Source organism: Channa argus, unplaced genomic scaffold, assembly GCF_033026475.1.
Source record: "Channa argus isolate prfri unplaced genomic scaffold, Channa argus male v1.0 Contig011, whole genome shotgun sequence".
Taxonomy (NCBI): domain Eukaryota; kingdom Metazoa; phylum Chordata; class Actinopteri; order Anabantiformes; family Channidae; genus Channa; species Channa argus.
Genome location: NW_027125230.1, coordinates 279,300 through 306,235, shown reverse-complemented (window position 1 = coordinate 306,235; position 26,936 = coordinate 279,300). Strand labels below are relative to the sequence as shown.

At 44.6% G+C, this 26,936-nt stretch overlaps 4 non-coding genes and 16 pseudogenes across 4 annotated transcripts; all 20 read left to right on the top strand.

Moving 5' to 3' along the window:
- The first annotated feature begins 1,201 nt into the window (after positions 1-1,201).
- On the top strand, positions 1,202-1,320 carry LOC137112159 (5S ribosomal RNA; annotated as a pseudogene).
- Positions 1,321-2,187: 867 nt separating this feature from the next.
- On the top strand, positions 2,188-2,306 carry LOC137112009 (5S ribosomal RNA; annotated as a pseudogene).
- Positions 2,307-3,163: 857 nt separating this feature from the next.
- Positions 3,164-3,282, top strand: LOC137112145 (5S ribosomal RNA; annotated as a pseudogene).
- Positions 3,283-4,139: 857 nt separating this feature from the next.
- LOC137111779 (5S ribosomal RNA) lies at positions 4,140-4,258 on the top strand (annotated as a pseudogene).
- Positions 4,259-5,125: 867 nt separating this feature from the next.
- Positions 5,126-5,244, top strand: LOC137111590 (5S ribosomal RNA; annotated as a pseudogene).
- Positions 5,245-6,101: 857 nt separating this feature from the next.
- LOC137111498 (5S ribosomal RNA) lies at positions 6,102-6,220 on the top strand (annotated as a pseudogene).
- Positions 6,221-7,077: 857 nt separating this feature from the next.
- Positions 7,078-7,196, top strand: LOC137112119 (5S ribosomal RNA; annotated as a pseudogene).
- An 857-nt stretch (positions 7,197-8,053) lies between these two features.
- On the top strand, positions 8,054-8,172 carry LOC137111532 (5S ribosomal RNA; annotated as a pseudogene).
- Positions 8,173-9,029: 857 nt separating this feature from the next.
- Positions 9,030-9,148, top strand: LOC137111763 (5S ribosomal RNA). The gene has a single exon (XR_010912336.1). It is a non-coding gene; the product is annotated as a 5S ribosomal RNA (ribosomal RNA).
- Positions 9,149-10,005: 857 nt separating this feature from the next.
- LOC137111751 (5S ribosomal RNA) lies at positions 10,006-10,124 on the top strand. Its single transcript, XR_010912335.1, has one exon. It is a non-coding gene; the product is annotated as a 5S ribosomal RNA (ribosomal RNA).
- Positions 10,125-14,526: 4,402 nt separating this feature from the next.
- On the top strand, positions 14,527-14,645 carry LOC137112158 (5S ribosomal RNA; annotated as a pseudogene).
- Positions 14,646-15,512: 867 nt separating this feature from the next.
- LOC137112008 (5S ribosomal RNA) lies at positions 15,513-15,631 on the top strand (annotated as a pseudogene).
- An 857-nt stretch (positions 15,632-16,488) lies between these two features.
- Positions 16,489-16,607, top strand: LOC137112144 (5S ribosomal RNA; annotated as a pseudogene).
- An 857-nt stretch (positions 16,608-17,464) lies between these two features.
- LOC137111778 (5S ribosomal RNA) lies at positions 17,465-17,583 on the top strand (annotated as a pseudogene).
- Positions 17,584-18,450: 867 nt separating this feature from the next.
- Positions 18,451-18,569, top strand: LOC137111588 (5S ribosomal RNA; annotated as a pseudogene).
- Positions 18,570-19,426: 857 nt separating this feature from the next.
- On the top strand, positions 19,427-19,545 carry LOC137111497 (5S ribosomal RNA; annotated as a pseudogene).
- Positions 19,546-20,402: 857 nt separating this feature from the next.
- On the top strand, positions 20,403-20,521 carry LOC137112118 (5S ribosomal RNA; annotated as a pseudogene).
- An 857-nt stretch (positions 20,522-21,378) lies between these two features.
- On the top strand, positions 21,379-21,497 carry LOC137111530 (5S ribosomal RNA; annotated as a pseudogene).
- Positions 21,498-22,354: 857 nt separating this feature from the next.
- Positions 22,355-22,473, top strand: LOC137111740 (5S ribosomal RNA). Its single transcript, XR_010912334.1, has one exon. It is a non-coding gene; the product is annotated as a 5S ribosomal RNA (ribosomal RNA).
- An 857-nt stretch (positions 22,474-23,330) lies between these two features.
- Positions 23,331-23,449, top strand: LOC137111729 (5S ribosomal RNA). Its single transcript, XR_010912333.1, has one exon. It is a non-coding gene; the product is annotated as a 5S ribosomal RNA (ribosomal RNA).
- The last annotated feature ends 3,487 nt before the right edge of the window (positions 23,450-26,936 follow it).

Below are 26,936 nucleotides of genomic sequence, written 5' to 3'. Positions count from 1 at the left end.
TTTCAGAACCGGTTTAGAGCGTCTGACGAGCGGTCTGTATGCTGGAATTAGCATAACCGAGATGTGGTCTGAGTAGCCGAGATGGGGGCGGGGCTCCGCACGATACGCGCCGGGGATGTTTGTGTAAACAAGATCCAGCGTGTTCCCTCCTCTCGTTGCAAAGTCCACATGCTGATGAAGTTTAGGGAGCACAGTCCTGAGATTCGCATGGTTGAAATCTCCGGCAATAATAAACAGTCCGTCGGGGTGAGCGTTCTGCAGGTCGCTAATAGCACCGTAGAGTTCACACAGTGCCTCCTTAGCATTAGCGCTGGGGGGAATGTACACTCCGACAATGAAAACAGTGGTGAATTCCCGTGGTAAATAGAACGGTCTGCATCTAACAGTCACAAACTCCACTAGCGATGAGCAGAAACGTGAGACAAGCACAGAGTTCTTGCACCACTCCGTGTTGATGTAAACACACACGCCACCACCGCGAGTCTTACCGCACAGAGCAGCGTTTCTGTCGGCGCGAAACACGGTTAGCCCGTCTAGCTGGATGGCGGCTTCCGGAACTCTGTCACTGAGCCACGTCTCCGTGAAAACAAAGATGCAGCAGTCTCTGAATTCTCGCCGCGTGGTCCGCTGGAGTCGGATTTAGTCTAGTTTATTGTCCAGGGAGCAGACGTTGGAGAGGAGAATGGACGGTAGAGCCGGCCGGCTAGGGTTAGCATTTAGCCTAGCACGGACACCCGCCCGCTTGCCGCGCTTCCGCTTCCTCGAGCAGCGCTTCCGACGTCCCCTCACCTGGCCACCGGCGTCAGGTGACACCGAGGGCTGGGGGCCTGGTATTTGTCGCTGGGGTCGTAGCAAGCCGAGGTCGCGAAGGTTACCAATTACTTCCTCGTGCAGATTATTGTATGTATGAACCCTGTGCCGCAGCAATGTCTGGCGGTCGTAAACATGAACACAGCTGACTGTGGTGTCCATGTACTGTAAAGGGTCTGGCTAAATACGGCAAAAACACCATTTGTTGGATCCGGAGAGGCCGCTGCGAGCTACTGCCGCGCCGCCATCTTGTTCCACAGCCTAGACAGGGGCGTAACAGACCAGTACAGTTATAGTACTTTGTACTTTGCCACATTTATCTTCTTCTTAGCAAGTGTCATGCATTCTGCTTCTCCAGCGTTTTTAAGAGCTGTTGATGATGTCAAATGCAGCTTACGGCCACACCGCTCTCTAAGCGCCCGATCTCGTCCGATCTCGGCAGCCAAATAGAGCCGGGCCTGGTTAGTACTTGGTAAGAAGACCACCTGGGAATACCAGGTGCTGTAAGCTTTTTTGCTTGGGTTTACGGGCAGCACAAGCTGGTGTTACTGCCTATTTATTCATAGAAATTGTTCTATATTTTCATCAAATTTTGTTCTTTCATTGCTGTTTTGCTACTTTATTGGTTTGTCAACCATCGTGCTTCATTACTAGTAGACCATGTTACGGTCCTGGCCATATGTGTTGTTTTTATTTTGTTGTTCTTATAGGTGCCCTGCCTGATTGGCCGGATTTGGGGGAAGTACAGGAAGCTGATTGGTCCATCCTACACTTCCTGGAGTTTTAAAAGTACGGTTCCCAACAGCTAGCGAGGCTCTTTCTGGCAGCAGCACCTGTTTGCTGTTCTTGCTTTCCAAACCTTATTTAGCATTTTTGAATTGTTAGGTTTTGTGCCGTGGTTTTGTTTATAAATTGTATATTTTGTAAATAGTATTAAATCTGTAGGGGTGGACTGCCATTTTCTTTTGATTGTTTTCTCTGGTTTTCACATTAGGGAGTTAGGGTTAGCGACTGTGTTTTGGTTTGTTTATTTCTATCAGGCTAGCTAGCACTTTCTGTGGGAAATGGCTTATTTTGTTTATTATGTTGGCCTTGGTTCGCCCTGAGTTGTAGTGTCATGTTTTCTTTGACACTTTCTTTCGTTTAAAATAAATATCATTCTGTTGGAACATCTCGATCCTGGATTTTGGTTTGGGGATCGGAGAGGGAACATGCTAATTTATCTTTGTATGTTGCACCCTGACCCCCTAGACAGGGGCGTAACAGACCAGTACAGTTATAGTACTTTGTACTTTGCCACATTTATCTTCTTCTTAGCAAGTGTCATGCATTCTGCTTCTCCAGCGTTTTTAAGAGCTGTTGATGATGTCAAATGCAGCTTACAGCCACACCGCTCTCTAAGCGCCCGATCTCGTCCGATCTCGGCAGCCAAATAGAGCCGGGCCTGGTTAGTACTTGGTAGGAAGACCGCCTGGGAATACCAGGTGCTGTAAGCTTTTTTGCTTGGGTTTACGGGCAGCACAAGCTGGTGTTACTGCCTATTTATTCATAGAAATTGTTCTATATTTTCATCAAATTTTGTTCTTTCATTGCTGTTTTGCTACTTTATTGGTTTGTCAACCATCGTGCTTCATTACTAGTAGACCATGTTACGGTCCTGGCCATATGTGTTGTTTTTATTTTGTTGTTCTTATAGGTGCCCTGCCTGATTGGCCGGATTTGGGGGAAGTACAGGAAGCTGATTGGTCCATCCTACACTTCCTGGAGTTTTAAAAGTACGGTTCCCAACAGCTAGCGAGGCTCTTTCTGGCATCAGCACCTGTTTGCTGTTCTTGGTTTCCAAACCTTATTTAGCATTTTAGAATTGTTAGGTTTTGTGCCGTGGTTTTGTTTATAAATTGTATATTTTGTAAATAGTATTAAATCTGTAGGGGTGAACTGCCATTTTCTTTGGACTGTTTTCACATTAGGGAGTTAGGGTTAGCGACTGTCTTTTGGTTTGTTTATTTCTATCAGGCTAGCTAGCACTTTCTGTGGGAACTGGCTTATTTTGTTTATTATGTTGGCCTTGGTTCGCCCTGAGTTGTAGTGTCATGTTTTGTTTGACACTTTCTTTCGTTTAAAATAAATATCATTCTGTTGGAACATCTCGATCCTGGATTTTGGTTTGGGGATCGGAGAGGGAACATGCTAATTTATCTTTGTATGTTGCACCCTGACCCCCTAGACAGGGGCGTAACAGACCAGTACAGTTATAGTACTTTGTACTTTGCCACATTTATCTTCTTCTTAGCAAGTGTCATGCATTCTGCTTCTCCAGCGTTTTTAAGAGCTGTTGATGATGTCAAATGCAGCTTACGGCCACACCGCTCTCTAAGCGCCCGATCTCGTCCGATCTCGGCAGCCAAATAAAGCCGGGCCTGGTTAGTACTTGGTAGGAAGACCGCCTGGGAATACCAGGTGCTGTAAGCTTTTTTGCTTGGGTTTACGGGCAGCACAAGCTGGTGTTACTGCCTATTTATTCATAGAAATTGTTCTATATTTTCATCAAATTTTGTTCTTTCATTGCTGTTTTGCTACTTTATTGGTTTGTCAACCATCGTGCTTCATTACTAATAGACCATGTTACGGTCCTGGCCATATGTGTTGTTTTTATTTTCTTGTTCTTATAGGTGCCCTGCCTGATTGGCCGGATTGGGGGGCAGTACAGGAAGCTGATTGGTCCATCCTACACTTCCTGGAGTTTTAAAAGTACGGTTCCCAACAGCTAGCGAGGCTCTTTCTGGCATCAGCACCTGTTTGCTGTTCTTGGTTTCCAAACCTTATTTAGCATTTTTGAATTGTTAGGTTTTGTGCCGTGGTTTTGTTTATAAATTGTATATTTTGTAAATAGTATTAAATCTGTAGGGGTGAACTGCCATTTTCTTTGGACTGTTTTCACATTAGGGAGTTAGGGTTAGCGACTGTCTTTTGGTTTGTTGATTTCTATCAGGCTAGCTAGCACTTTCTGGGGGAAATGGCTTATTTTGTTTATTATGTTGGCCTTGGTTCGCCCTGAGTTGTAGTGTCATGTTTTGTTTGACACTTTCTTTCGTTTAAAATAAATATCATTCTGTTGGAACATCTCGATCCTGGATTTTGGTTTGGGGATCGGAGAGGGAACATGCTAATTTATCTTTGTATGTTGCACCCTGAGCCCCTAGACAGGGGCGTAACAGACCAGTACAGTTATAGTCCTTTGTACTTTGCCACATTTATCTTCTTCTTAGCAAGTGTCATGCATTCTGCTTCTCCAGCGTTTTTAAGAGCTGTTGATGATGTCAAATGCAGCTTACGGCCACACCGCTCTCTAAGCGCCCGATCTCGTCCGATCTCGGCAGCCAAATAGAGCCGGGCCTGGTTAGTACTTGGTAGGAAGACCGCCTGGGAATACCAGGTGCTGTAAGCTTTTTTGCTTGGGTTTACGGGCAGCACAAGCTGGTGTTACTGCCTATTTATTCATAGAAATTGTTCTATATTTTCATCAAATTTTGTTCTTTCATTGCTGTTTTGCTACTTTATTGGTTTGTCAACCATCGTGCTTCATTACTAGTAGACCATGTTACGGTCCTGGCCATATGTGTTGTTTTTATTTTGTTGTTCTTATAGGTGCCCTGCCTGATTGGCCGGATTTGGGGGAAGTACAGGAAGCTGATTGGTCCATCCTACACTTCCTGGAGTTTTAAAAGTACGGTTCCCAACAGCTAGCGAGGCTCTTTCTGGCAGCAGCACCTGTTTGCTGTTCTTGCTTTCCAAACCTTATTTAGCATTTTTGAATTGTTAGGTTTTGTGCCGTGGTTTTGTTTATAAATTGTATATTTTGTAAATAGTATTAAATCTGTAGGGGTGGACTGCCATTTTCTTTTGATTGTTTTCTCTTGTTTTCACATTAGGGAGTTAGGGTTAGCGACTATCTTTTGGTTTGTTGATTTCTATCAGGCTAGCTAGCACTTTCTGTGGGAAATGGCTTATTTTGTTTATTATGTTGGCCTTGGTTCGCCCTGAGTTGTAGTGTCATGTTTTGTTTGACACTTTCTTTCGTTTAAAATAAATATCATTCTGTTGGAACATCTCGATCCTGGATTTTGGTTTGGGGATCGGAGAGGGAACATGCTAATTTATCTTTGTATGTTGCACCCTGACCCCCTAGATAGGGGCGTAACAGACCAGTACAGTTATAGTACTTTGTACTTTGCCACATTTATCTTCTTCTTAGCAAGGGTCATGCATTCTGCTTCTCCAGCGTTTTTAAGAGCTGTTGATGATGTCAAATGCAGCTTACGGCCACACTGCTCTCTAAGCGCCCGATCCCGTCCGATCTCGGCAGCCAAATAGGGCTGGGCCTTGTTAGTACTTGGTAGGAAGACCGCCTGGGAATACCACGTGCTGTAAGCTTCTTTGCTTGGGTTTACGGGCAGCACAAGCTGGTGTTACTGCCTATTTATTCATAGAAATTGTTCTATATTTTCATCAAATTTTGTTCTTTCATTGCTGTTTTGCTACTTTATTGGTTTGCCAACCATCGTGCTTCATTACTAGTAGACCATGTTACGGTCCTGGCCATATGTGTTGTTTTTATTTTCTTGTTCTTATAGGTGCCCTGCCTGATTGGCCGGATTGGGGGGCAGTACAGGAAGCTGATTGGTCCATCCTACACTTCCTGGAGTTTTAAAAGTACGGTTCCCAACAGCTAGCGAGGCTCTTTCTGGCATCAGCACCTGTTTGCTGTTCTTGCTTTCCAAACCTTATTTAGCATTTTTGAATTGTTAGGTTTTGTGCCGTGGTTTTGTTTATAAATTGTATATTTTGTAAATAGTATTAAATCTGTAGGGGTGAACTGCCATTTTCTTTGGACTGTTTTCACATTAGGGAGTTAGGGTTAGCGACTGTCTTTTGGTTTGTTTATTTCTATCAGGCTAGCTAGCACTTTCTGTGGGAAATGGCTTATTTTGTTTATTATGTTGGCCTTGGTTCGCCCTGAGTTGTAGTGTCATGTTTTGTTTGACACTTTCTTTCGTTTAAAATAAATATAATTCTGTTGGAACATCTCGATCCTGGATTTTGGTTTGGGGATCGGAGAGGGAACATGCTAATTTATCTTTGTATGTTGCACCCTGACCCCCTAGACAGGGGCGTAACAGACCAGTACAGTTATAGTACTTTGTACTTTGCCACATTTATCTTCTTCTTAGCAAAGGTCATGCATTCTGCTTCTCCAGCGTTTTTAAGAGCTGTTGATGATGTCAAATGCAGCTTACGGCCACACTGCTCTCTAAGCGCCCGATCCCGTCCGATCTCGGCAGCCAAATAGGGCCGGGCCTGGTTAGTACTTGGTAGGAAGACCGCTTGGGAATACCACGTGCTGTAAGCTTCTTTGCTTGGGTTTACGGGCAGCACAAGCTGGTGTTACTGCCTATTTATTCATAGAAATTGTTCTATATTTTCATCAAATTTTGTTCTTTCATTGCTGTTTTGCTACTTTATTGGTTTGCCAACCATCGTGCTTCATTACTAGTAGACCATGTTACGGTCCTGGCCATATGTATTGTTTTTATTTTCTTGTTCTTATAGGTGCCCTGCCTGATTGGCCGGATTGGGGGGCAGTACAGGAAGCTGATTGGTCCATCCTACACTTCCTGGAGTTTTAAAAGTACGGTTCCCAACAGCTAGCGAGGCTCTTTCTGGCATCAGCACCTGTTTGCTGTTCTTGGTTTCCAAACCTTATTTAGCATTTTTGAATTGTTAGGTTTTGTGCCGTGGTTTTGTTTATAAATTGTATATTTTGTAAATAGTATTAAATCTGTAGGGGTGAACTGCCATTTTCTTTGGACTGTTTTCACATTAGGGAGTTAGGGTTAGCGACTGTCTTTTGGTTTGTTTATTTCTATCAGGCTAGCTAGCACTTTCTGTGGGAAATGGCTTATTTTGTTTATTATGTTGGCCTTGGTTCGCCCTGAGTTGTAGTGTCATGTTTTGTTTGACACTTTCTTTCGTTTAAAATAAATATCATTCTGTTGGAACATCTCGATCCTGGATTTTGGTTTGGGGATCGGAGAGGGAACATGCTAATTTATCTTTGTATGTTGCACCCTGACCCCCTAGACAGGGGCGTAACAGACCAGTACAGTTAAAGTACTTTGTACTTTGCCACATTTATCTTCTTCTTAGCAAGTGTCATGCATTCTGCTTCTCCAGCGTTTTTAAGAGCTGTTGATGATGTCAAATGCAGCTTACGGCCAAACCGCTCTCTAAGCGCCCGATCTCGTCCGATCTCGGCAGCCAAATAGAGCCGGGCCTGGTTAGTACTTGGTAGGAAGACTGCCTGGGAATACCAGGTGCTGTAAGCTTTTTTGCTTGGGTTTACGGGCAGCACAAGCTGGTGTTACTGCCTATTTATTCATAGAAATTGTTCTATATTTTCATCAAATTTTGTTCTTTCATTGCTGTTTTGCTACTTTATTGGTTTGCCAACCATCGTGCTTCATTACTAGTAGACCATGTTACGGTCCTGGCCATATGTGTTGTTTTTATTTTCTTGTTCTTATAGGTGCCCTGCCTGATTGGCCGGATTGGGGGGCAGTACAGGAAGCTGATTGGTCCATCCTACACTTCCTGGAGTTTTAAAAGTACGGTTCCCAACAGCTAGCGAGGCTCTTTGTGGCATCAGCACCTGTTTGTTGTTCTTGGTTTCCAAACCTTATTTAGCATTTTTGAATTGTTAGGTTTTGTGCCGTGGTTTTGTTTATAAATTGTATATTTTGTAAATAGTATTAAATCTGTAGGGGTGAACTGCCATTTTCTTTGGACTGTTTTCACATTAGGGAGTTAGGGTTAGCGACTGTCTTTTGGTTTGTTTATTTCTATCAGGCTAGCTAGCACTTTCTGTGGGAAATGGCTTATTTTGTTTATTATGTTGGCCTTGGTTCGCCCTGAGTTGTAGTGTCATGTTTTGTTTGACACTTTCTTTCGTTTAAAATAAATATCATTCTGTTGGAACATCTCGATCCTGGATTTTGGTTTGGGGATCGGAGAGGGAACATGCTAATTTATCTTTGTATGTTGCACCCTGACCCCCTAGACAGGGGCGTAACAGACCAGTACAGTTATAGTACTTTGTACTTTGCCACATTTATCTTCTTCTTAGCAAGTGTCATGCATTCTGCTTCTCCAGCGTTTTTAAGAGCTGTTGATGATGTCAAATTCAGCTTACGGCCACACCGCTCTCTAAGCGCCCGATCCCGTCCGATCTCGGCAGCCAAATAGGGCCGGGCCTTGTTAGTACTTGGTAGGAAGACCGCCTGGGAATACCACGTGCTGTAAGCTTCTTTGCTTGGGTTTACGGGCAGCACAAGCTGGTGTTACTGCCTATTTATTCATAGAAATTGTTCTATATTTTCATCAAATTTTGTTCTTTCATTGCTGTTTTGCTACTTTATTGGTTTGCCAACCATCGTGCTTCATTACTAGTAGACCATGTTACGGTCCTGGCCATATGTGTTGTTTTTATTTTCTTGTTCTTATAGGTGCCCTGCCTGATTGGCCGGATTGGGGGGCAGTACAGGAAGCTGATTGGTCCATCCTACACTTCCTGGAGTTTTAAAAGTACGGTTCCCAACAGCTAGCGAGGCTCTTTCTGGCATCAGCACCTGTTTGCTGTTCTTGGTTTCCAAACCTTATTTAGCATTTTTGAATTGTTAGGTTTTGTGCCGTGGTTTTGTTTATAAATTGTATATTTTGTAAATAGTATTAAATCTGTAGGGGTGAACTGCCATTTTCTTTGGACTGTTTTCACATTAGGGAGTTAGGGTTAGCGACTGTCTTTTGGTTTGTTTATTTCTATCAGGCTAGCTAGCACTGTCTGTGGGAAATGGCTTATTTTGTTTATTATGTTGGCCTTGGTTCGCCCTGAGTTGTAGTGTCATGTTTTGTTTGACACTTTCTTTCGTTTAAAATAAATATCATTCTGTTGGAACATCTCGATCCTGGATTTTGGTTTGGGGATCGGAGAGGGAACATGCTAATTTATCTTTGTATGTTGCACCCTGACCCCCTAGACAGGGGCGTAACAGACCAGTACAGTTATAGTACTTTGTACTTTGCCACATTTATCTTCTTCTTAGCAAGTGTCATGCATTCTGCTTCTCTAGCGTTTTTAAGAGCTGTTGATGATGTCAAATGCAGCTTACGGCCACACCGCTCTGTAAGCGCCCGATCTCGTCCGATCTCGGCAGCCAAATAGAGCCGGGCCTGGTTAGTACTTGGTAGGAAGACCGCCTGGGAATACCAGGTGCTGTAAGCTTTTTTGCTTGGGTTTACGGGCAGCACAAGCTGGTGTTACTGCCTATTTATTCATAGAAATTGTTCTATATTTTCATCAAATTTTGTTCTTTCATTGCTGTTTTGCTACTTTATTGGTTTGCCAACCATCGTGCTTCATTACTAGTAGACCATGTTACGGTCCTGGCCATATGTGTTGTTTTTATTTTCTTGTTCTTATAGGTGCCCTGCCTGATTGGCCGGATTGGGGGGCAGTACAGGAAGCTGATTGGTCCATCCTACACTTCCTGGAGTTTTAAAAGTACAGTTCCCAACAGCTAGCGAGGCTCTTTCTGGCATCAGCACCTGTTTGCTGTTCTTGGTTTCCAAACCTTATTTAGCATTTTTGAATTGTTAGGTTTTGTGCCGTGGTTTTGTTTATAAATTGTATATTTTGTAAATAGTATTAAATCTGTATGGGTGAACTGCCATTTTCTTTGGACTGTTTTCACATTAGGGAGTTAGGGTTAGCGACTGTCTTTTGGTTTGTTTATTTCTATCAGGCTAGCTAGCACTTTCTGTGGGAAATGGCTTATTTTGTTTATTATGTTGGCCTTGGTTCGCCCTGAGTTGTAGTGTCATGTTTTGTTTGACACTTTCTTTCGTTTAAAATAAATATCATTCTGTTGGAACATCTCGATCCTGGATTTTGGTTTGGGGATCGGAGAGGGAACATGCTAATTTATCTTTGTATGTTGCACCCTGACCCCCTAGACAGGGGCGTAACAGACCAGTACAGTTATAGTACTTTGTACTTTGCCACATTTATCTTCTTCTTAGCAAGTGTCATGAATTCTGCTTCTCCAGCGTTTTTAAGAGCTGTTGATGATGTCAAATGCAGCTTACGGCCACACCGCTCTGTAAGCGCCCGATCTCGTCCGATCTCGGCAGCCAAATAGAGCCGGGCCTGGTTAGTACTTGGTAGGAAGACCGCCTGGGAATACCAGGTGCTGTAAGCTTTTTTGCTTGGGTTTACGGGCAGCACAAGCTGGTGTTACTGCCTATTTATTCATAGAAATTGTTCTATATTTTCATCAAATTTTGTTCTTTCATTGCTGTTTTGCTACTTTATTGGTTTGTCAACCATCGTGCTTCATTACTAGTAGACCATGTTACGGTCCTGGCCATATGTGTTGTTTTTATTTTGTTGTTCTTATAGGTGCCCTGCCTGATTGGCCGGATTTGGGGGAAGTACAGGAAGCTGATTGGTCCATCCTACACTTCCTGGAGTTTTAAAAGTACGGTTCCCAACAGCTAGCGAGGCTCTTTCTGGCATCAGCACCTGTTTGCTGTTCTTGGTTTCCAAACCTTATTTAGCATTTTAGAATTGTTAGGTTTTGTGCCGTGGTTTTGTTTATAAATTGTATATTTTGTAAATAGTATTAAATCTGTAGGGGTGAACTGCCATTTTCTTTGGACTGTTTTCACATTAGGGAGTTAGGGTTAGCGACTGTCTTTTGGTTTGTTTATTTCTATCAGGCTAGCTAGCACTTTCTGTGGGAACTGGCTTATTTTGTTTATTATGTTGGCCTTGGTTCGCCCTGAGTTGTAGTGTCATGTTTTGTTTGACACTTTCTTTCGTTTAAAATAAATATCATTCTGTTGGAACATCTCGATCCTGGATTTTGGTTTGGGGATCGGAGAGGGAACATGCTAATTTATCTTTGTATGTTGCACCCTGACCCCCTAGTCAAGTCAAGTGGCTTTTATTGTCATTTCTACTATACACAGTTGTTCACAGTACACAGTTGAAACGAGATAACGTTCCTCCAAGAACCAAGGTGCTACAAACAACACAAGTTATAATAAAGTGCATCGAGTGCAACCAAGTGCAAACAGTGCAGACGAAAAAACAGTACAGACGTACAGTGTAGACAGACAACACAAGTAACACAGGACAGGACACAAGACACAAGACCCAAGACAGTGCCGACCAGTAAACCTACTGTATACTATTTTACAGTACAGTACAGTTCAGTTAAGTGTGCTAGGGGTGTTAAAAAAAAGAGCAGCTTGTAAACGGTATAGTGCATTTAAATGTCCAGCATGTAAAAAAAGTGCAATTGCATTGGAATGTGCAAAAAAAAACAGCAGGTAAACAGTGTAGTGCAGTAAATGTAGAATGATAAAAGTAAATAAATAATAAATAAGTGGTGGTGGAATGAGATGAGTAGTGAGTGATGAGAATGTGCTGAGTTCGGTTTGCAGTGTGTTTAAGTTCTATTTCAGTTCTGTGTGTTGAGGAGCCTGATGGCTTGTGGGAAAAAACTGTTGCATAGTCTGGATGTGGTGGCCCGAATGCTTCGGAACCTCTTTCCTGATGGCAGGAGTGTGAAGAGTGTGTGTGATGGGTGTGTGCGGTCGTCCACAATGCTGTTGGCTTTGCGGATGCAGCGTGTGGTGTAAATGTGCATGATAGAGGGCAGAGAGACTCCGATGATCTTCTCAGCTGTCCTCACTATCCTCTGTAGGGTCTTGCGATCCGCGACGGTGCAGTTCCCAAACCAGGCAGTGATGCAGCTGCTCAGGATGCTCTCAATGGTCCCTCTGTAGAACATGGTCAGGATGGGGGGAGGGAGATGGGCTTTCCTCAGCCTTCTCAGGAAGTAGAGACGCTGCTGGGCCTTCTTGGTGATGGAGCTGGTGTTGACTGACCAGGTGAGGTTGTCCGCCAGATGAACACCAAGGAATTTGGTGCTCTTGACTATCTCCACTGAGGATCCATCGATGATCAATGGAGAATGGTCACCCTGTGCTCTCCTGAAGTCCACAACCATCTCTTTAGTTTTGTCAACGTTCAGAGACAGGTTGTTTGCTCCACACCAGGCTGTTAATCGTTGCACCTCCTCTCTGTAGGCTGACTCGTCGTTCTTGCTGATTAAACCCACCACGGTCGTGTCATCAGCAAACTTGACTATGTGGTTTGAGCTGTGCATTGCTACACAGTCGTGCGTCAGCAGAGTGAACAGCAGAGGGCTGAGCACACAGCCCTGAGGGGCTCCAGTGCTCAGTGTGGTGGTGCTGGAGATGTTGTTCCCGATCCGGACTGACTGGGGTCTCCCAGTCAGGAAGTCCAGAATCCAGTTGCAGAGGGAGGTGTTCAGGCCCAGTATGCTCAATTTCTCAGTCAGGTGCTGAGGGATGATTGTGTTGAATGCTGAGCTGAAGTCAATGAACAGCATTCGTACGTATGAGTCCTTACTGTCCAGGTGGGTGAGGGCCAGATGGAGGGTCGTGGAGATGGCATCGTCCGTGGAACGATTTGGACGATACGCAAACTGCATGGGGTCCAGGGAGGTTGGGAGTTGGGTCTTAATGTGCCTCATGACGAGCCTCTCGAAGCACTTCATCACGATGGGTGTGAGCGCGACGGGACGGTAGTCATTGAGGCAGGAGACAGTAGACTTCTTAGGCACAGGCACGATGGTCGTTGCCTTGAGGCACGTAGGAACAACGTTGCTGCTCAGGGAGATGTTGAAGATGTCTGTGAAGACATCCGCTAGCTGTTCTGCGCACTCCCTGAGCACTCTGCCAGGAATGTTGTCTGGTCCAGCAGACTTCCGTGGGTTAACTCTGCATAGAGTTTTCCTCACTTCAGCTGTGGTTAGACAGAGCACCTGGTCACTGGGAGGTGGAGTGGACTTCCTCGCCTTCACGTTGTTCTGTGCCTCAAACCGGGCGTAGAAGTGGTTCAGCGCATCTGGGAGGGAGGCGTCGCGGTCACAATCAGGTGAAGTTGTCTTGTAGTTCGTGATCGCCTGGATGCCCTGCCACATGCGCCGGGTGTCTCCGCTGTCTTCGAAGTGGTCGTGGATTTTCTTTGAGTGTGCGCGCTTTGCCTCTCTAATGGCACGGGACAGTTTGGCCCTTGCTGTTCTCAAGGCCGTCTTGTCCCCTGTTCTGAAGGCAGCGTCTCTTTGTTTCAGCAGCGCACACACATTGGCATTTATCCACGGCTTCCTGTTGGAGCGTGTAGTGATGGTCTTGGAGATGGTCACATCGTCAACGCACTTGCTGATGTAGCTGGTTACTGTTGACGTGTATTCCTCCAAGTTGATGGAATCGCCGTTGGTTGCGGCCTCCCTAAACATGTCCCAGTCAGTGCACTCAAGACAGTCTTGAAGAGCAGAAGTAGCTCCTGCTGGCCAGGTTTTCACCTGTTTCAGAACCGGTTTAGAGCGTCTGACGAGCGGTCTGTATGCTGGAATTAGCATAACCGAGATGTGGTCTGAGTAGCCGAGATGGGGGCGGGGCTCCGCACGATACGCGCCGGGGATGTTTGTGTAAACAAGATCCAGCGTGTTCCCTCCTCTCGTTGCAAAGTCCACATGCTGATGAAGTTTAGGGAGCACAGTCCTGAGATTCGCATGGTTGAAATCTCCGGCAATAATAAACAGTCCGTCGGGGTGAGCGTTCTGCAGGTCGCTAATAGCACCGTAGAGTTCACACAGTGCCTCCTTAGCATTAGCGCTGGGGGGAATGTACACTCCGACAATGAAAACAGTGGTGAATTCCCGTGGTAAATAGAACGGTCTGCATCTAACAGTCACAAACTCCACTAGCGATGAGCAGAAACGTGAGACAAGCACAGAGTTCTTGCACCACTCCGTGTTGATGTAAACACACACGCCACCACCGCGAGTCTTACCGCACAGAGCAGCGTTTCTGTCGGCGCGAAACACGGTTAGCCCGTCTAGCTGGATGGCGGCTTCCGGAACTCTGTCACTGAGCCACGTCTCCGTGAAAACAAAGATGCAGCAGTCTCTGAATTCTCGCCGCGTGGTCCGCTGGAGTCGGATTTAGTCTAGTTTATTGTCCAGGGAGCAGACGTTGGAGAGGAGAATGGACGGTAGAGCCGGCCGGCTAGGGTTAGCATTTAGCCTAGCACGGACACCCGCCCGCTTGCCGCGCTTCCGCTTCCTCGAGCAGCGCTTCCGACGTCCCCTCACCTGGCCACCGGCGTCAGGTGACACCGAGGGCTGGGGGCCTGGTATTTGTCGCTGGGGTCGTAGCAAGCCGAGGTCGCGAAGGTTACCAATTACTTCCTCGTGCAGATTATTGTATGTATGAACCCTGTGCCGCAGCAATGTCTGGCGGTCGTAAACATGAACACAGCTGACTGTGGTGTCCATGTACTGTAAAGGGTCTGGCTAAATACGGCAAAAACACCATTTGTTGGATCCGGAGAGGCCGCTGCGAGCTACTGCCGCGCCGCCATCTTGTTCCACAGCCTAGACAGGGGCGTAACAGACCAGTACAGTTATAGTACTTTGTACTTTGCCACATTTATCTTCTTCTTAGCAAGTGTCATGCATTCTGCTTCTCCAGCGTTTTTAAGAGCTGTTGATGATGTCAAATGCAGCTTACGGCCACACCGCTCTCTAAGCGCCCGATCTCGTCCGATCTCGGCAGCCAAATAGAGCCGGGCCTGGTTAGTACTTGGTAAGAAGACCACCTGGGAATACCAGGTGCTGTAAGCTTTTTTGCTTGGGTTTACGGGCAGCACAAGCTGGTGTTACTGCCTATTTATTCATAGAAATTGTTCTATATTTTCATCAAATTTTGTTCTTTCATTGCTGTTTTGCTACTTTATTGGTTTGTCAACCATCGTGCTTCATTACTAGTAGACCATGTTACGGTCCTGGCCATATGTGTTGTTTTTATTTTGTTGTTCTTATAGGTGCCCTGCCTGATTGGCCGGATTTGGGGGAAGTACAGGAAGCTGATTGGTCCATCCTACACTTCCTGGAGTTTTAAAAGTACGGTTCCCAACAGCTAGCGAGGCTCTTTCTGGCAGCAGCACCTGTTTGCTGTTCTTGCTTTCCAAACCTTATTTAGCATTTTTGAATTGTTAGGTTTTGTGCCGTGGTTTTGTTTATAAATTGTATATTTTGTAAATAGTATTAAATCTGTAGGGGTGGACTGCCATTTTCTTTTGATTGTTTTCTCTGGTTTTCACATTAGGGAGTTAGGGTTAGCGACTGTGTTTTGGTTTGTTTATTTCTATCAGGCTAGCTAGCACTTTCTGTGGGAAATGGCTTATTTTGTTTATTATGTTGGCCTTGGTTCGCCCTGAGTTGTAGTGTCATGTTTTCTTTGACACTTTCTTTCGTTTAAAATAAATATCATTCTGTTGGAACATCTCGATCCTGGATTTTGGTTTGGGGATCGGAGAGGGAACATGCTAATTTATCTTTGTATGTTGCACCCTGACCCCCTAGACAGGGGCGTAACAGACCAGTACAGTTATAGTACTTTGTACTTTGCCACATTTATCTTCTTCTTAGCAAGTGTCATGCATTCTGCTTCTCCAGCGTTTTTAAGAGCTGTTGATGATGTCAAATGCAGCTTACAGCCACACCGCTCTCTAAGCGCCCGATCTCGTCCGATCTCGGCAGCCAAATAGAGCCGGGCCTGGTTAGTACTTGGTAGGAAGACCGCCTGGGAATACCAGGTGCTGTAAGCTTTTTTGCTTGGGTTTACGGGCAGCACAAGCTGGTGTTACTGCCTATTTATTCATAGAAATTGTTCTATATTTTCATCAAATTTTGTTCTTTCATTGCTGTTTTGCTACTTTATTGGTTTGTCAACCATCGTGCTTCATTACTAGTAGACCATGTTACGGTCCTGGCCATATGTGTTGTTTTTATTTTGTTGTTCTTATAGGTGCCCTGCCTGATTGGCCGGATTTGGGGGAAGTACAGGAAGCTGATTGGTCCATCCTACACTTCCTGGAGTTTTAAAAGTACGGTTCCCAACAGCTAGCGAGGCTCTTTCTGGCATCAGCACCTGTTTGCTGTTCTTGGTTTCCAAACCTTATTTAGCATTTTAGAATTGTTAGGTTTTGTGCCGTGGTTTTGTTTATAAATTGTATATTTTGTAAATAGTATTAAATCTGTAGGGGTGAACTGCCATTTTCTTTGGACTGTTTTCACATTAGGGAGTTAGGGTTAGCGACTGTCTTTTGGTTTGTTTATTTCTATCAGGCTAGCTAGCACTTTCTGTGGGAACTGGCTTATTTTGTTTATTATGTTGGCCTTGGTTCGCCCTGAGTTGTAGTGTCATGTTTTGTTTGACACTTTCTTTCGTTTAAAATAAATATCATTCTGTTGGAACATCTCGATCCTGGATTTTGGTTTGGGGATCGGAGAGGGAACATGCTAATTTATCTTTGTATGTTGCACCCTGACCCCCTAGACAGGGGCGTAACAGACCAGTACAGTTATAGTACTTTGTACTTTGCCACATTTATCTTCTTCTTAGCAAGTGTCATGCATTCTGCTTCTCCAGCGTTTTTAAGAGCTGTTGATGATGTCAAATGCAGCTTACGGCCACACCGCTCTCTAAGCGCCCGATCTCGTCCGATCTCGGCAGCCAAATAAAGCCGGGCCTGGTTAGTACTTGGTAGGAAGACCGCCTGGGAATACCAGGTGCTGTAAGCTTTTTTGCTTGGGTTTACGGGCAGCACAAGCTGGTGTTACTGCCTATTTATTCATAGAAATTGTTCTATATTTTCATCAAATTTTGTTCTTTCATTGCTGTTTTGCTACTTTATTGGTTTGTCAACCATCGTGCTTCATTACTAATAGACCATGTTACGGTCCTGGCCATATGTGTTGTTTTTATTTTCTTGTTCTTATAGGTGCCCTGCCTGATTGGCCGGATTGGGGGGCAGTACAGGAAGCTGATTGGTCCATCCTACACTTCCTGGAGTTTTAAAAGTACGGTTCCCAACAGCTAGCGAGGCTCTTTCTGGCATCAGCACCTGTTTGCTGTTCTTGGTTTCCAAACCTTATTTAGCATTTTTGAATTGTTAGGTTTTGTGCCGTGGTTTTGTTTATAAATTGTATATTTTGTAAATAGTATTAAATCTGTAGGGGTGAACTGCCATTTTCTTTGGACTGTTTTCACATTAGGGAGTTAGGGTTAGCGACTGTCTTTTGGTTTGTTGATTTCTATCAGGCTAGCTAGCACTTTCTGGGGGAAATGGCTTATTTTGTTTATTATGTTGGCCTTGGTTCGCCCTGAGTTGTAGTGTCATGTTTTGTTTGACACTTTCTTTCGTTTAAAATAAATATCATTCTGTTGGAACATCTCGATCCTGGATTTTGGTTTGGGGATCGGAGAGGGAACATGCTAATTTATCTTTGTATGTTGCACCCTGAGCCCCTAGACAGGGGCGTAACAGACCAGTACAGTTATAGTCCTTTGTACTTTGCCACATTTATCTTCTTCTTAGCAAGTGTCATGCATTCTGCTTCTCCAGCGTTTTTAAGAGCTGTTGATGATGTCAAATGCAGCTTACGGCCACACCGCTCTCTAAGCGCCCGATCTCGTCCGATCTCGGCAGCCAAATAGAGCCGGGCCTGGTTAGTACTTGGTAGGAAGACCGCCTGGGAATACCAGGTGCTGTAAGCTTTTTTGCTTGGGTTTACGGGCAGCACAAGCTGGTGTTACTGCCTATTTATTCATAGAAATTGTTCTATATTTTCATCAAATTTTGTTCTTTCATTGCTGTTTTGCTACTTTATTGGTTTGTCAACCATCGTGCTTCATTACTAGTAGACCATGTTACGGTCCTGGCCATATGTGTTGTTTTTATTTTGTTGTTCTTATAGGTGCCCTGCCTGATTGGCCGGATTTGGGGGAAGTACAGGAAGCTGATTGGTCCATCCTACACTTCCTGGAGTTTTAAAAGTACGGTTCCCAACAGCTAGCGAGGCTCTTTCTGGCAGCAGCACCTGTTTGCTGTTCTTGCTTTCCAAACCTTATTTAGCATTTTTGAATTGTTAGGTTTTGTGCCGTGGTTTTGTTTATAAATTGTATATTTTGTAAATAGTATTAAATCTGTAGGGGTGGACTGCCATTTTCTTTTGATTGTTTTCTCTTGTTTTCACATTAGGGAGTTAGGGTTAGCGACTATCTTTTGGTTTGTTGATTTCTATCAGGCTAGCTAGCACTTTCTGTGGGAAATGGCTTATTTTGTTTATTATGTTGGCCTTGGTTCGCCCTGAGTTGTAGTGTCATGTTTTGTTTGACACTTTCTTTCGTTTAAAATAAATATCATTCTGTTGGAACATCTCGATCCTGGATTTTGGTTTGGGGATCGGAGAGGGAACATGCTAATTTATCTTTGTATGTTGCACCCTGACCCCCTAGATAGGGGCGTAACAGACCAGTACAGTTATAGTACTTTGTACTTTGCCACATTTATCTTCTTCTTAGCAAGGGTCATGCATTCTGCTTCTCCAGCGTTTTTAAGAGCTGTTGATGATGTCAAATGCAGCTTACGGCCACACTGCTCTCTAAGCGCCCGATCCCGTCCGATCTCGGCAGCCAAATAGGGCTGGGCCTTGTTAGTACTTGGTAGGAAGACCGCCTGGGAATACCACGTGCTGTAAGCTTCTTTGCTTGGGTTTACGGGCAGCACAAGCTGGTGTTACTGCCTATTTATTCATAGAAATTGTTCTATATTTTCATCAAATTTTGTTCTTTCATTGCTGTTTTGCTACTTTATTGGTTTGCCAACCATCGTGCTTCATTACTAGTAGACCATGTTACGGTCCTGGCCATATGTGTTGTTTTTATTTTCTTGTTCTTATAGGTGCCCTGCCTGATTGGCCGGATTGGGGGGCAGTACAGGAAGCTGATTGGTCCATCCTACACTTCCTGGAGTTTTAAAAGTACGGTTCCCAACAGCTAGCGAGGCTCTTTCTGGCATCAGCACCTGTTTGCTGTTCTTGCTTTCCAAACCTTATTTAGCATTTTTGAATTGTTAGGTTTTGTGCCGTGGTTTTGTTTATAAATTGTATATTTTGTAAATAGTATTAAATCTGTAGGGGTGAACTGCCATTTTCTTTGGACTGTTTTCACATTAGGGAGTTAGGGTTAGCGACTGTCTTTTGGTTTGTTTATTTCTATCAGGCTAGCTAGCACTTTCTGTGGGAAATGGCTTATTTTGTTTATTATGTTGGCCTTGGTTCGCCCTGAGTTGTAGTGTCATGTTTTGTTTGACACTTTCTTTCGTTTAAAATAAATATAATTCTGTTGGAACATCTCGATCCTGGATTTTGGTTTGGGGATCGGAGAGGGAACATGCTAATTTATCTTTGTATGTTGCACCCTGACCCCCTAGACAGGGGCGTAACAGACCAGTACAGTTATAGTACTTTGTACTTTGCCACATTTATCTTCTTCTTAGCAAAGGTCATGCATTCTGCTTCTCCAGCGTTTTTAAGAGCTGTTGATGATGTCAAATGCAGCTTACGGCCACACTGCTCTCTAAGCGCCCGATCCCGTCCGATCTCGGCAGCCAAATAGGGCCGGGCCTGGTTAGTACTTGGTAGGAAGACCGCTTGGGAATACCACGTGCTGTAAGCTTCTTTGCTTGGGTTTACGGGCAGCACAAGCTGGTGTTACTGCCTATTTATTCATAGAAATTGTTCTATATTTTCATCAAATTTTGTTCTTTCATTGCTGTTTTGCTACTTTATTGGTTTGCCAACCATCGTGCTTCATTACTAGTAGACCATGTTACGGTCCTGGCCATATGTATTGTTTTTATTTTCTTGTTCTTATAGGTGCCCTGCCTGATTGGCCGGATTGGGGGGCAGTACAGGAAGCTGATTGGTCCATCCTACACTTCCTGGAGTTTTAAAAGTACGGTTCCCAACAGCTAGCGAGGCTCTTTCTGGCATCAGCACCTGTTTGCTGTTCTTGGTTTCCAAACCTTATTTAGCATTTTTGAATTGTTAGGTTTTGTGCCGTGGTTTTGTTTATAAATTGTATATTTTGTAAATAGTATTAAATCTGTAGGGGTGAACTGCCATTTTCTTTGGACTGTTTTCACATTAGGGAGTTAGGGTTAGCGACTGTCTTTTGGTTTGTTTATTTCTATCAGGCTAGCTAGCACTTTCTGTGGGAAATGGCTTATTTTGTTTATTATGTTGGCCTTGGTTCGCCCTGAGTTGTAGTGTCATGTTTTGTTTGACACTTTCTTTCGTTTAAAATAAATATCATTCTGTTGGAACATCTCGATCCTGGATTTTGGTTTGGGGATCGGAGAGGGAACATGCTAATTTATCTTTGTATGTTGCACCCTGACCCCCTAGACAGGGGCGTAACAGACCAGTACAGTTAAAGTACTTTGTACTTTGCCACATTTATCTTCTTCTTAGCAAGTGTCATGCATTCTGCTTCTCCAGCGTTTTTAAGAGCTGTTGATGATGTCAAATGCAGCTTACGGCCAAACCGCTCTCTAAGCGCCCGATCTCGTCCGATCTCGGCAGCCAAATAGAGCCGGGCCTGGTTAGTACTTGGTAGGAAGACTGCCTGGGAATACCAGGTGCTGTAAGCTTTTTTGCTTGGGTTTACGGGCAGCACAAGCTGGTGTTACTGCCTATTTATTCATAGAAATTGTTCTATATTTTCATCAAATTTTGTTCTTTCATTGCTGTTTTGCTACTTTATTGGTTTGCCAACCATCGTGCTTCATTACTAGTAGACCATGTTACGGTCCTGGCCATATGTGTTGTTTTTATTTTCTTGTTCTTATAGGTGCCCTGCCTGATTGGCCGGATTGGGGGGCAGTACAGGAAGCTGATTGGTCCATCCTACACTTCCTGGAGTTTTAAAAGTACGGTTCCCAACAGCTAGCGAGGCTCTTTGTGGCATCAGCACCTGTTTGTTGTTCTTGGTTTCCAAACCTTATTTAGCATTTTTGAATTGTTAGGTTTTGTGCCGTGGTTTTGTTTATAAATTGTATATTTTGTAAATAGTATTAAATCTGTAGGGGTGAACTGCCATTTTCTTTGGACTGTTTTCACATTAGGGAGTTAGGGTTAGCGACTGTCTTTTGGTTTGTTTATTTCTATCAGGCTAGCTAGCACTTTCTGTGGGAAATGGCTTATTTTGTTTATTATGTTGGCCTTGGTTCGCCCTGAGTTGTAGTGTCATGTTTTGTTTGACACTTTCTTTCGTTTAAAATAAATATCATTCTGTTGGAACATCTCGATCCTGGATTTTGGTTTGGGGATCGGAGAGGGAACATGCTAATTTATCTTTGTATGTTGCACCCTGACCCCCTAGACAGGGGCGTAACAGACCAGTACAGTTATAGTACTTTGTACTTTGCCACATTTATCTTCTTCTTAGCAAGTGTCATGCATTCTGCTTCTCCAGCGTTTTTAAGAGCTGTTGATGATGTCAAATTCAGCTTACGGCCACACCGCTCTCTAAGCGCCCGATCCCGTCCGATCTCGGCAGCCAAATAGGGCCGGGCCTTGTTAGTACTTGGTAGGAAGACCGCCTGGGAATACCACGTGCTGTAAGCTTCTTTGCTTGGGTTTACGGGCAGCACAAGCTGGTGTTACTGCCTATTTATTCATAGAAATTGTTCTATATTTTCATCAAATTTTGTTCTTTCATTGCTGTTTTGCTACTTTATTGGTTTGCCAACCATCGTGCTTCATTACTAGTAGACCATGTTACGGTCCTGGCCATATGTGTTGTTTTTATTTTCTTGTTCTTATAGGTGCCCTGCCTGATTGGCCGGATTGGGGGGCAGTACAGGAAGCTGATTGGTCCATCCTACACTTCCTGGAGTTTTAAAAGTACGGTTCCCAACAGCTAGCGAGGCTCTTTCTGGCATCAGCACCTGTTTGCTGTTCTTGGTTTCCAAACCTTATTTAGCATTTTTGAATTGTTAGGTTTTGTGCCGTGGTTTTGTTTATAAATTGTATATTTTGTAAATAGTATTAAATCTGTAGGGGTGAACTGCCATTTTCTTTGGACTGTTTTCACATTAGGGAGTTAGGGTTAGCGACTGTCTTTTGGTTTGTTTATTTCTATCAGGCTAGCTAGCACTGTCTGTGGGAAATGGCTTATTTTGTTTATTATGTTGGCCTTGGTTCGCCCTGAGTTGTAGTGTCATGTTTTGTTTGACACTTTCTTTCGTTTAAAATAAATATCATTCTGTTGGAACATCTCGATCCTGGATTTTGGTTTGGGGATCGGAGAGGGAACATGCTAATTTATCTTTGTATGTTGCACCCTGACCCCCTAGACAGGGGCGTAACAGACCAGTACAGTTATAGTACTTTGTACTTTGCCACATTTATCTTCTTCTTAGCAAGTGTCATGCATTCTGCTTCTCTAGCGTTTTTAAGAGCTGTTGATGATGTCAAATGCAGCTTACGGCCACACCGCTCTGTAAGCGCCCGATCTCGTCCGATCTCGGCAGCCAAATAGAGCCGGGCCTGGTTAGTACTTGGTAGGAAGACCGCCTGGGAATACCAGGTGCTGTAAGCTTTTTTGCTTGGGTTTACGGGCAGCACAAGCTGGTGTTACTGCCTATTTATTCATAGAAATTGTTCTATATTTTCATCAAATTTTGTTCTTTCATTGCTGTTTTGCTACTTTATTGGTTTGCCAACCATCGTGCTTCATTACTAGTAGACCATGTTACGGTCCTGGCCATATGTGTTGTTTTTATTTTCTTGTTCTTATAGGTGCCCTGCCTGATTGGCCGGATTGGGGGGCAGTACAGGAAGCTGATTGGTCCATCCTACACTTCCTGGAGTTTTAAAAGTACAGTTCCCAACAGCTAGCGAGGCTCTTTCTGGCATCAGCACCTGTTTGCTGTTCTTGGTTTCCAAACCTTATTTAGCATTTTTGAATTGTTAGGTTTTGTGCCGTGGTTTTGTTTATAAATTGTATATTTTGTAAATAGTATTAAATCTGTATGGGTGAACTGCCATTTTCTTTGGACTGTTTTCACATTAGGGAGTTAGGGTTAGCGACTGTCTTTTGGTTTGTTTATTTCTATCAGGCTAGCTAGCACTTTCTGTGGGAAATGGCTTATTTTGTTTATTATGTTGGCCTTGGTTCGCCCTGAGTTGTAGTGTCATGTTTTGTTTGACACTTTCTTTCGTTTAAAATAAATATCATTCTGTTGGAACATCTCGATCCTGGATTTTGGTTTGGGGATCGGAGAGGGAACATGCTAATTTATCTTTGTATGTTGCACCCTGACCCCCTAGACAGGGGCGTAACAGACCAGTACAGTTATAGTACTTTGTACTTTGCCACATTTATCTTCTTCTTAGCAAGTGTCATGAATTCTGCTTCTCCAGCGTTTTTAAGAGCTGTTGATGATGTCAAATGCAGCTTACGGCCACACCGCTCTGTAAGCGCCCGATCTCGTCCGATCTCGGCAGCCAAATAGAGCCGGGCCTGGTTAGTACTTGGTAGGAAGACCGCCTGGGAATACCAGGTGCTGTAAGCTTTTTTGCTTGGGTTTACGGGCAGCACAAGCTGGTGTTACTGCCTATTTATTCATAGAAATTGTTCTATATTTTCATCAAATTTTGTTCTTTCATTGCTGTTTTGCTACTTTATTGGTTTGTCAACCATCGTGCTTCATTACTAGTAGACCATGTTACGGTCCTGGCCATATGTGTTGTTTTTATTTTGTTGTTCTTATAGGTGCCCTGCCTGATTGGCCGGATTTGGGGGAAGTACAGGAAGCTGATTGGTCCATCCTACACTTCCTGGAGTTTTAAAAGTACGGTTCCCAACAGCTAGCGAGGCTCTTTCTGGCATCAGCACCTGTTTGCTGTTCTTGGTTTCCAAACCTTATTTAGCATTTTAGAATTGTTAGGTTTTGTGCCGTGGTTTTGTTTATAAATTGTATATTTTGTAAATAGTATTAAATCTGTAGGGGTGAACTGCCATTTTCTTTGGACTGTTTTCACATTAGGGAGTTAGGGTTAGCGACTGTCTTTTGGTTTGTTTATTTCTATCAGGCTAGCTAGCACTTTCTGTGGGAACTGGCTTATTTTGTTTATTATGTTGGCCTTGGTTCGCCCTGAGTTGTAGTGTCATGTTTTGTTTGACACTTTCTTTCGTTTAAAATAAATATCATTCTGTTGGAACATCTCGATCCTGGATTTTGGTTTGGGGATCGGAGAGGGAACATGCTAATTTATCTTTGTATGTTGCACCCTGACCCCCTAGTCAAGTCAAGTGGCTTTTATTGTCATTTCTACTATACACAGTTGTTCACAGTACACAGTTGAAACGAGATAACGTTCCTCCAAGAACCAAGGTGCTACAAACAACACAAGTTATAATAAAGTGCATCGAGTGCAACCAAGTGCAAACAGTGCAGACGAAAAAACAGTACAGACGTACAGTGTAGACAGACAACACAAGTAACACAGGACAGGACACAAGACACAAGACCCAAGACAGTGCCGACCAGTAAACCTACTGTATACTATTTTACAGTACAGTACAGTTCAGTTAAGTGTGCTAGGGGTGTTAAAAAAAAGAGCAGCTTGTAAACGGTATAGTGCATTTAAATGTCCAGCATGTAAAAAAAGTGCAATTGCATTGGAATGTGCAAAAAAAAACAGCAGGTAAACAGTGTAGTGCAGTAAATGTAGAATGATAAAAGTAAATAAATAATAAATAAGTGGTGGTGGAATGAGATGAGTAGTGAGTGATGAGAATGTGCTGAGTTCGGTTTGCAGTGTGTTTAAGTTCTATTTCAGTTCTGTGTGTTGAGGAGCCTGATGGCTTGTGGGAAAAAACTGTTGCATAGTCTGGATGTGGTGGCCCGAATGCTTCGGAACCTCTTTCCTGATGGCAGGAGTGTGAAGAGTGTGTGTGATGGGTGTGTGCGGTCGTCCACAATGCTGTTGGCTTTGCGGATGCAGCGTGTGGTGTAAATGTGCATGATAGAGGGCAGAGAGACTCCGATGATCTTCTCAGCTGTCCTCACTATCCTCTGTAGGGTCTTGCGATCCGCGACGGTGCAGTTCCCAAACCAGGCAGTGATGCAGCTGCTCAGGATGCTCTCAATGGTCCCTCTGTAGAACATGGTCAGGATGGGGGGAGGGAGATGGGCTTTCCTCAGCCTTCTCAGGAAGTAGAGACGCTGCTGGGCCTTCTTGGTGATGGAGCTGGTGTTGACTGACCAGGTGAGGTTGTCCGCCAGATGAACACCAAGGAATTTGGTGCTCTTGACTATCTCCACTGAGGATCCATCGATGATCAATGGAGAATGGTCACCCTGTGCTCTCCTGAAGTCCACAACCATCTCTTTAGTTTTGTCAACGTTCAGAGACAGGTTGTTTGCTCCACACCAGGCTGTTAATCGTTGCACCTCCTCTCTGTAGGCTGACTCGTCGTTCTTGCTGATTAAACCCACCACGGTCGTGTCATCAGCAAACTTGACTATGTGGTTTGAGCTGTGCATTGCTACACAGTCGTGCGTCAGCAGAGTGAACAGCAGAGGGCTGAGCACACAGCCCTGAGGGGCTCCAGTGCTCAGTGTGGTGGTGCTGGAGATGTTGTTCCCGATCCGGACTGACTGGGGTCTCCCAGTCAGGAAGTCCAGAATCCAGTTGCAGAGGGAGGTGTTCAGGCCCAGTATGCTCAATTTCTCAGTCAGGTGCTGAGGGATGATTGTGTTGAATGCTGAGCTGAAGTCAATGAACAGCATTCGTACGTATGAGTCCTTACTGTCCAGGTGGGTGAGGGCCAGATGGAGGGTCGTGGAGATGGCATCGTCCGTGGAACGATTTGGACGATACGCAAACTGCATGGGGTCCAGGGAGGTTGGGAGTTGGGTCTTAATGTGCCTCATGACGAGCCTCTCGAAGCACTTCATCACGATGGGTGTGAGCGCGACGGGACGGTAGTCATTGAGGCAGGAGACAGTAGATTTCTTAGGCACAGGCACGATGGTCGTTGCCTTGAGGCACGTAGGAACAACGTTGCTGCTCAGGGAGATGTTGAAGATGTCTGTGAAGACATCCGCTAGCTGTTCTGCGCACTCCCTGAGCACTCTGCCAGGAATGTTGTCTGGTCCAGCAGACTTCCGTGGGTTAACTCTGCATAGAGTTTTCCTCACTTCAGCTGTGGTTAGACAGAGCACCTGGTCACTGGGAGGTGGAGTGGACTTCCTCGCCTTCACGTTGTTCTGTGCCTCAAACCGGGCGTAGAAGTGGTTCAGCGCATCTGGGAGGGAGGCGTCGCGGTCACAATCAGGTGAAGTTGTCTTGTAGTTCGTGATCGCCTGGATGCCCTGCCACATGCGCCGGGTGTCTCCGCTGTCTTCGAAGTGGTCGTGGATTTTCTTTGAGTGTGCGCGCTTTGCCTCTCTAATGGCACGGGACAGTTTGGCCCTTGCTGTTCTCAAGGCCGTCTTGTCCCCTGTTCTGAAGGCAGCGTCTCTTTGTTTCAGCAGCGCACACACATTGGCATTTATCCACGGCTTCCTGTTGGAGCGTGTAGTGATGGTCTTGGAGATGGTCACATCGTCAACGCACTTGCTGATGTAGCTGGTTACTGTTGACGTGTATTCCTCCAAGTTGATGGAATCGCCGTTGGTTGCGGCCTCCCTAAACATGTCCCAGTCAGTGCACTCAAGACAGTCTTGAAGAGCAGAAGTAGCTCCTGCTGGCCAGGTTTTCACCTGTTTCAGAACCGGTTTAGAGCGTCTGACGAGCGGTCTGTATGCTGGAATTAGCATAACCGAGATGTGGTCTGAGTAGCCGAGATGGGGGCGGGGCTCCGCACGATACGCGCCGGGGATGTTTGTGTAAACAAGATCCAGCGTGTTCCCTCCTCTCGTTGCAAAGTCCACATGCTGATGAAGTTTAGGGAGCACAGTCCTGAGATTCGCATGGTTGAAATCTCCGGCAATAATAAACAGTCCGTCGGGGTGAGCGTTCTGCAGGTCGCTAATAGCACCGTAGAGTTCA